Source organism: Myotis myotis, unplaced genomic scaffold, assembly GCF_014108235.1.
Source record: "Myotis myotis isolate mMyoMyo1 unplaced genomic scaffold, mMyoMyo1.p scaffold_m19_p_17, whole genome shotgun sequence".
Taxonomy (NCBI): domain Eukaryota; kingdom Metazoa; phylum Chordata; class Mammalia; order Chiroptera; family Vespertilionidae; genus Myotis; species Myotis myotis.
The window spans coordinates 13,314,696-13,323,725 of record NW_023416321.1 but is presented as its reverse complement, the minus strand read 5'-3'; the positions used below and the strand labels follow the sequence as shown (position 1 = coordinate 13,323,725).

At 46.5% G+C, this 9,030-nt stretch overlaps 1 long non-coding RNA gene across 1 annotated transcript; it reads right to left on the bottom strand.

Annotated features, from left to right (window-relative positions):
* Positions 1-4,467: 4,467 nt before the first annotated feature.
* LOC118671568 lies at positions 4,468-6,810 on the bottom strand. Its single transcript, XR_004972776.1, has 3 exons — positions 6,658-6,810; positions 5,594-5,742; positions 4,468-4,697 (listed from the first exon to the last, which is right to left on the bottom strand). It is a non-coding gene; the product is annotated as an uncharacterized LOC118671568 (long non-coding RNA).
* Between the last annotated feature and the right edge of the window lie 2,220 nt (positions 6,811-9,030).

Genomic DNA, 9,030 nt, shown 5'->3' with positions numbered 1-9,030 from the left:
CTGATAGTTCTTCAGAACACACACGGTGTGCACCCTGGGTCATGCCACGTCGTTACCTAAGCAAGTCTCTGAGCCAACAGGACATCCTCCTCTGATTGACAAATAACACTCCTAAACCAGGAAAGACATGAGTGAGTGAGAAAAGGGGTGGAAGGTGGACACTAACTTTTATTATGTACTTTCATTCACAAATTCATTTTTTTAAAAAAATATATTTTATTGATTTTTTGCAGAGAGGAAGGGAGAGAGATAGAGAGTTAGAAACATCGATGAGAGAGAAACATCGATCAGCTGCCTCCTGCACACCCCCTACTGGGGATATGCCCGCAACCCAGGTACATGCCCCTGACCGGAATCGAACCTGGGACCTTTCAGTCCACAGGCCGACGCTCTACCCCCTGAGCCAAACCGGTCTCGGCACAAATTCATTTTTTAACACAATTACCAAATGTCTTCTCTGGGCTGAGCACAGGCTAGGAATGAGGAATATATCCTTATGGAAATTACAAGCTAGGAACTGGGTGCTAGCTAGTGAGGGTACAGTCCATTCTTTCCTGTCTCCTCTCTATGTTCTGAGCCCTCGAGCCTCTGAGATTGATGGCAGAGAGAGGCAGTAAAAGAGCAGGCAGGGGCGGTCCTAAGTCAGCTGCAAGTGGTAAGGAGGTGACCTTAGTCTCCTTCTGGTTTGGCCTGGTTCTCTCCACTGCTGGGTACCGAGGCAGGTGTGGTATCTTTGCCCATTTGATACTTGTAATTTTCCTAGCATAGATTTCCACCTTATCTTGTCTATGTTTATTTCTGAGAACCCAAACTCCCGATGTTAAACTCTTCCAGGATGTCTGTCATCAGGCAGCATTGGGGTGGAGGGGGGTGGGGCTGCAGTAACCAATCAGTTGGGGAGTGAGCTTTCACACACTCCCTTCTTATAGGCAGTCCTAATCTAGATGAGTGATTTTCTGAAGCACACTTCATTTTTGGGGGGAAAATACGCCCCCTTTCCTTCCCAATGGCAGTGGGGATGGGTGGGAGGCATGGATAACTTTTGGCCATGAACACTGTGTCCCATAAAATGTCTTTTTAAAAAAATACATATTTTATTGATTTTTTACAGAGAGGAAGAGAGAGGGATAGAAAGTTAGAAACATCAATCAGCTGCCTCCTGCACACCTCCTACTGGGGATGTGCCCGCAGCCAAGGTACATGCCCTTGACCGGAATTGAACCGGGGACCTTTCAGTCTGCAGGCCAATGTTCTATTCACTGAGACAAACCGGTTAGGGCCCATAAAATGTCTTAATGGGAGCCAAGGATGACTGGGCTGATTAGGAATGGCAGGACCAGTTTGCAGCCTCTGAATAAGGCCCTGCGGTGACAGTTGAGAGAGCATTATGCTAAGTGAAATAAGCCAGTCAGAGAAAGATAAATATCACATGATCTCATTCATTTGTGGAATATAATGCACAACATAAACTGATAAACAAAAACAGATCCAGAGACAGAGAAGCATTTATCAGACTGTCAAACCTCAGAGGGAAGGTAGGGGAGGGTTGGGGGAAGAGGGAGAGATCAACCAAAGGACTTATATGCAAGCATATAGGCCTAACCAATGGACACAGACAACAGGGGGGCGAGGGCATGATTGGGGGAATAGGGGGTAATGTGGGGATAAGGACACATATGTAATAACTTAATCAATAAAGAAATTTTAAAAATAATTTTATTGGTTTCAGAAAGGAAGGGAGAGGGAGGTAGAAACATTAATTATGAGAGAGTCATTGACCAGTTGCCTCCTGCATGCCCCCCACTGGGGACCTAGCCTCCAGCCCGGGTACATGGCTTTGACTGGAATGAACCCAGGACCCTCCAGTTCACAGACCGATGCTCTATCTCCTGAGCCAAACCAGCTAGGGCTTGGCTTCTCTTTAGACTGTGGAGTACTTGATGTTTCACCGGGGGACCTGGGTCCAAATTCTGGGGCTGCAGGAAGAAACCCTTCCAATTATGCTTCATTTGTCCCAGTTTCTGAAATGCCACAAGTTGGAGGTCCTTTGGGCAAAATATTGACCTCATAAATTGCTAGTACCCTTAGGTGGGTTCAGGGGTACAGTCAGTTTTATGGTGGGTGGTCAAGAGGCCACATAGGCTATACATGGGAGAGGCAGCCAGCCCAGAGGTGATGAAGAGCTTTGGCTGATTGAAAAATGCCTACCAAAAATATATAATTATTCATTTTTAAAAATATGGGTGGGCAGGGAATCCCAAAGGGTTCTGAGCAAACTTTCCTTTAAATCTTATAAAGCCCGTTGCAGATGATGATGTGGACAGAGAAAAGACCTCGTCAATGCCCTTCTGCTCCACGCTCCCTGTCCTGCTGTTAAATATGAAACATAGATAATCCATACGTGTCTTTCTATCGAGACTGTAACACCTGACCAGGAGAGCCTGACAGTGAACATCTTCCCTCTTTGGGAGAGAAGGTCAGCATGGCACAGGGCATGGAGCATTTACCTAAAAGCCAAACCGACATGGAGAAGACTGGCTCCTCTACCCATTAAGAGAGTTGGGCTTGGCTGGTTCTGCTCAGTGGTTGAGCATCGACCTATGAACCAGGAGGTCATGGTTTGATTCCAGTAGGGGCACATGCCCGGGAGGCAGCCAATCAATGGTTCTCTCTCATCATTGATGTTTCTATCTCTCTCTCCCTCTCTACTCTTCTTTCTGAAACCAATAAAAACAATTTTTTTAAAAAAGGAGTGTAACGTTGGGCAAGTCATTTAGCTATTTGGACCCTCTGTCTCTTAATTTGTAAAATTTACAAACAATTCTGCTACTGAGATGGTATTATAGAGCTGTGGTGAGTGTAAAGTGAGATACTACATGTGAAAGGGCCTGTGCATGGTGAGTGTTAATTATCCTCCTCTAACCTATGGCTCCAAAATGTGGGTGACCACAGAGTCTGACACGTCTGCATGCCTACAGAGCCTGTGTAGACGTCAGGACTAACTACAGGGCAGAAACATAAGTGGACGTTGTAGGATGCCATCCTCAAGTATCTCTGCAGGGGAAGGTCATACCGTGGCATTCAGAATGGCAGAGAGCGCCTGGGAAAGGCCCTGAGCTGATTGTCATCTGAACCCAGTGGCGTCTGGCAGAGCCACGCCCTGGAAACACACCTTGCCAGAGGCAGGTGTGTGGTCAGCCTGACCTTTAGCTCTGGCGCCAGGGGTGGGTTTCATTATCTAAGTTCAGCCAGGCGCCAAGAACGGACACAATTATCCAGGTCCAGCCAGAAGTGACCTTTATAAAGAAGCCACAAGAATGAAAAATTACAGCTTGATCTTTAACCATGTTTCACATAATTTTCTTTATCTTAAACTCTAGTAAAACTTCCTGGCATCATACTGTATAAAATAAACACGCTGCGCCAGCTCTGGGTCACTGTCTCTCCATCAGAGAGCCAGCTGTCCCACCCGGCCCCAGGTTTTCCTTTCTGTCTCTGTGTCTGTCTCTTTCTTTCAATTTCTCAATCCCCAACCACCCCTACTCAGGATTTGTGGTTCGCTCTCTAGCCATGCTGGATGGTAAAAGAGAGAATCTTTATACAGAATAGAAGATAGTTGAAATTGTTTGAGAACATGTTATGGGTGTGCTCATGAACCCTCAGTAATGACCAAGAGAGACAGAAGCACGGTGGGATTTGGGGTGTGGATGACCAGCCAGTAAAAGAAGATATCAAAGCTAATATGCCCTCATTCCAATGCACAGGCATGTGAGGCCATGGGCCGCCGGGGTTATAAGATGTGCTAGACGGCAGGGACAAGCAGGCATGGCAGACCATGGCAGAGGCTACGTGGGGCAATCGAGGTGGAAGAGTGAACAGAGAGCACTGGGAGATGGAGCTTGTAGGGTCAGCCCAGACCATCGCTTTTTTCAGGGCTTCTTTGGGAGACCCAGGCTTATCCTCTGCCTCAGGAAAACTCTGAATCAAAGACTACACCCACAGAGCCTAAGTCCCAACTTATCCTAACTCCTAACCACTTCCCAGTCCATGCCACTCAAAGCCCCACATCCCAAAGGCAGGTTTGCTCTCATCATGTTAGGCATCCAGTCCTGCTACATGTCGGTGTACTGCCTTAGAATAGGGTAGCTCCACAGTTGCTTCTGCTCATACACCTTCTGAGTCTTGCCCTAATAAAGGCTGCGACTATAGGCCTGTTATGTGCTACAAGGTCATTTTTTTCTTGACCAAAATCATATTCCCAGAATGCTTGAGGAAATATTATCATGCCCTTTGCCCTGTTTAGATACATGGACATGGAAGGAGGAAAGAAACTAGCTGGCAGACCTTGCCTCTGATCCATCCTGAGTGCCTCGTATTCATGGGCTCAGTACAGGGCACACAGTCCGTTCTGTTCATCCACAGAGGGCCCACTAGAGAGAATGTCTAAATGGGAAGAATGACACAGTCTCAATAATGCCACAGGTAAGATTTATTTTGGACAGAAGCTCTTTAGAATCGGCCACTCCCCCACTTTAGATCTTCATCTTCTGGGACTGCACGTCAAGGGATAGACACTTGCCAGGAATGGTGTGTGGAAAACATTATGCCAAGCACTGGATCCATGCATTCATGAGCAATCTTCTGGGGCTGGTCTCCAGGCACGCTTACACCCTCCATTCTTCTTCCACATGGTCATCCTTTTAAAATATATATTTGATCATGACATTTCCTCTGCTCACCATCCTTTTAAAATATATATTTGATCATGACATTTCCTCTGCTCAGAAACCTCCAGCAGTCTACAAAACTCTTTGGCAAGGTAGCTCATTTCTTTCTGGACCCTGGCTTGGATGATCCTCTACTGAGATGTTGCAACTTCTATTGACCACAATCTCAACCACTTTCCCATCTCCAGTGTAGGACCCACATTTCCCCATCATCTGTACTGCCCTTCCTTACTGTGGCAAACTTTATGCCTCCTTTAAACTCTCCCTTAAATGTTCTCTACTCTCTGACAACCTTCCCAACCTCCACTGATCCACCCACCAAGAAAACCAATAACTCTTCCCTGTGCTTCCACAGACCTTAGTCGAAATCTGTAAAAAGCCAGGGCCACCCTGGGTTGTAATTATTTACATAGTTCTGTCTCCATGAACTAGCTGTGTTTACCTTTTTATCTCAACTTCAGCACAATGCCTGACTGACACAGGAGATACACCAAAATTGGGGTTCTCTTTCCTTTCCCTCTGCCTCCCAGGATCACCCATTTTCAAGGAAGAGTGAAGCCCCTTTGGTGGGGAAGGGAAGGGGGGTGACAAACCCTGGGTCAATAATGACCTGTGAATCTAGGATCATGGTTACTTGTCTCAACTGAGAGCCCCCTTGGGGACAGAGACAGGGATAGTGCTTCTCTTTGAAGAGAGGGTCTTAGATAATGCAGGCAGGTGTCCTTCTGCCATTCACTTCCAGCCTCTTTCTCTTGGAATAACCCAGATTCTTATGTGCAGTGGACATGTGAACATCCATTGGTGCCAGGAAAGTCCACTGGGGAGTAGTTAACACCCATGTCAGCTCTTGACGGATTTATACTCACCACAAAAATAGGAGGTTGGCATGAATGGCCACATCCATTGGTGCAGCATTTCAGGTCGGAGGGACATGTGTAATCTCCTACACATCTTTCAACACAATGCCCACCGGTTCCTTTGGGCATCTTGGGGCAGAGTCCAGGTTTTTCTCCCCCTAAAACATAAAACCGTGTTTGTGGAGTCAGGGATAGTCACTAACGAGGTATAAAAACTTCTGTTAGAGATCCACAGCCTCACTGCTGGCAGGACTCCTACTTCTTTCATTTCTACCTTTGTACTCCTGGACCCTCTATCAGCCTCAGCAGCTCCACCCTCACACTGAAGCCCCCATTGTCACAGTCATGCCCTTAGGAGAATGTTCTGCCTGCTGCAAAGGCTGCCCATTCCCAGCAGGGAAGAAACCTGCTCTGTCATAAGCCTCTTCTTTCCACCTTAGAAGATATTAGAAACATCTCTGATCCCAGACATGTCTTTCCACCTCACACGTACCCCATGTTCATGCCGGAGGTACTCCGTGTTGGAGCCCTACATCCAAGGCACATGTAGAGAGAGCCCCAACTTTTAATAAGGCCCAACCTGATATGATAACAAGAATGGGGCCCTGGCTGGTGTGGATCAGTTGGATGGAGTATCGCCCCATATTCTGAAAGTTTGCAGGTTCAATCCCCACTCGGGGCCCATATTGTAGGCAACCAATCAATTTTCTCTTCCCTTCCCTTCCCTTCCCTTCCCTTCCCTTCCCTTCCCTTCCCTTCCCTTCCCTTCCCTTCCCTTCCCTTCCCTTCCCTTCCCTTCCCTTCTCTTCTCTTCTCTTCTCTCTCTCTCTCTCTCTCTCTCTCTCTCTCTCTCTCTCTCTCTCTCTCATCAAAAAGCATGTCCTGTGATGAGGATTAAAAAAAGGAAGAAGAATGGGAAACGCAAGGTGATGACTCCTAACAGTTAAAGAAAATAGGTCTGGTCAATGCTAAATCTCCACTCTGCACCCTCTTTCTGTGCCACACCATCCCAGGAAAGAAGCTGGGCTCTGAGCCTCCTCTACTCTCAGGTAGGACCCCCTCAGCACCCTTACCTCCATTAGGAAGTCTCTGAGCAAAGGCCATCTCCATCCCCAAGATGACAAAAGCCACTAGGACAAAGACTGTGCCTGTCCTCATGTTGGCCTTTGATGGGAATGCACACACTGAGCCCAGCCCCAATTTATACCCTCAGTGACACCGGAGAGGAGTGTGGGGTGGGGCAGTAGAGCAGGAAATGTACGACATGATCTAGTTACTTTGTTCTATTTCATAACTGGTTTCTCTCTAATTAGGGTATGTTTTCTTATAGATGCAAATCCAAACAGGAGAGTTCATTGCTACATCACAACTTGGCACTGGTTTCTCTGGTGTCATTAGAAAAAGTGGCCAAAGAAAATAATTTTCTGTGTATAACTTAGAATTTCAGAGTAAGAGCTTAAACTATGCTGTAGGTATTATTCCACCTGGTGCATCCTGGAGGTTCCCTTCCAGGAGGATTCAATGTGCTTCTGGGAGAGATGGTGAACAGGTTGTGCTTTGGAGCCATCCCAGGGCTGTGATCCCCAAGTAGGGGTGGAATGAGGACCATTCCTTAATCACAAGGGTAGGTAGTAAGGTCGCTCATCTGAGGAGATGGATGTTCAAGATCACAAGCTGGCAGGGCCCGTGGCGATGGAGAGACAGGGCCCATTCTTGATGGCTGGTGGTCTCTGAGCCCACCCTGCTCCATACTGAGAGGTCCCTAGAGAGAGGCCTGTGTGGGTGAGCTACAATGAGCTGAACTACAGGAAAAGACTGTTACAGAATTTGAGAGAAGCGGGTAGAGGGGTAAAACTCCAATGACTATAGGAATGAAGAGAAGACTGCTTTGTCCTTGGGGATCAGATCTGGGACAAGCACCTCATGAGCACCTGTGGGGAGGCCAGGATGAGGTCCTCTGAGATCACAGGAACACTAAGCGAGCCAAGAGAGGAGGGCTCAGACCGGCCATCCCAGGTAGTTAGCTCACACCCAGCTTCTCAGACTCTTTGGATGCTCAAAGGGTACAGCACGCAGGACCCCTCCATCTGAAGGAGGGACCAGGGTACCTGAAGAAGACATGCAGCTCAGTACAGGGTGGAGATCAATTGCCCAAGGCAGCACAGAGAACAACACAGAGCACAACAAAGAGAAGCCCAAATGCAAATCCGAGGTGTCTGGCCAGATGGCAGACTGCTAGTAGCATGGCCTTGGTGAGTGGGTGGGGCCAAGGTGCACAGCCCCAAAGAACTTGCAGGAGAGCCCTACAGAGCACTCTTGGTAAGGGGAGGACTCCCTAATCCCTCCCTAAAAGTGACTTAGACACAACTACTATCACTTAATTAACATAATCTTAAAAAAATTTTTCTCGTGTTTTGTATGTATTTTTCTAAGTCCTTTCCTATAATTTGCATACACACATGTATATGCAAATATGTATCTTTGCTGCAGAAATGAACTTATACTGTATGTATTGTTTTGCTTTATTCACTTAACATTACGTCTTTTTTAAATATATTTTTTATTGAATGAGGAAGGGAGATGGAGAGATAGACAGATACATCAATGATGAGAGAGAATCATGCAGCTGCCTCCTGCATGCCCCTTACTGGGGATTGAGCCCACAACTTGGGCATGTGCCCTGTCTGGGAATCGAACCGTGACCTCCTGGTTCATAGGTTGATGCTCAACCACTGAGCCACACTGGCTGGGCTTAACATTATGTCTTGGAGAGATTCCATGTTAGTATCCCCCCTTTTAAAACAACTGATATCTAATATTCTATTATATAAGTGATTCATAATTTATTTAAACGTATTTCAATTGCTGAACATTAGGTGGTCTCTGTATCATGAACAATTTGCTGTTATATGCATGATATGCTTTGTATATGCTTCTTTGTTTATATGTGTCAGTATTTTTCCCCTGAATAGATGCCTAAACATGGAAATTCAAAGGATATGTTTACTGTGGAGTTGGAAGATATTGCCAAATTGTCTTCCAAAAAGGCTGCACCCATTTTTTTTTATATATTTTTTATTGATTAAGATATTACATATGTGTCCTTGTCCCCACGTTACCCTCTGCCCCCCACCCCCCCCACCCCCGCTCATGCCCTGACCCCCCCGTTGTCCATGTCCATTGATTAGGCCTATATGCTTGCATATAAGTCTTTTGGTTGATCTTTCCCCCTTACCCCCACCCTCCCCTACCTTCCCTCCAAGTCCCGACAGTCCAATCAATGCCTCTCCGTCTCTGGATCAGTCCTTGTTCCTCAGCTTATGTTGTTCATTATATTCCACAAATGAGTGAGATCCTGTGGTATTTATCCGCTCTCAAGTTCCATCCATGCTGTGGCAAATGGTAAGAGTTCCTTTTTCTTCTTCCTCTTCTTAAAGAATACCTTT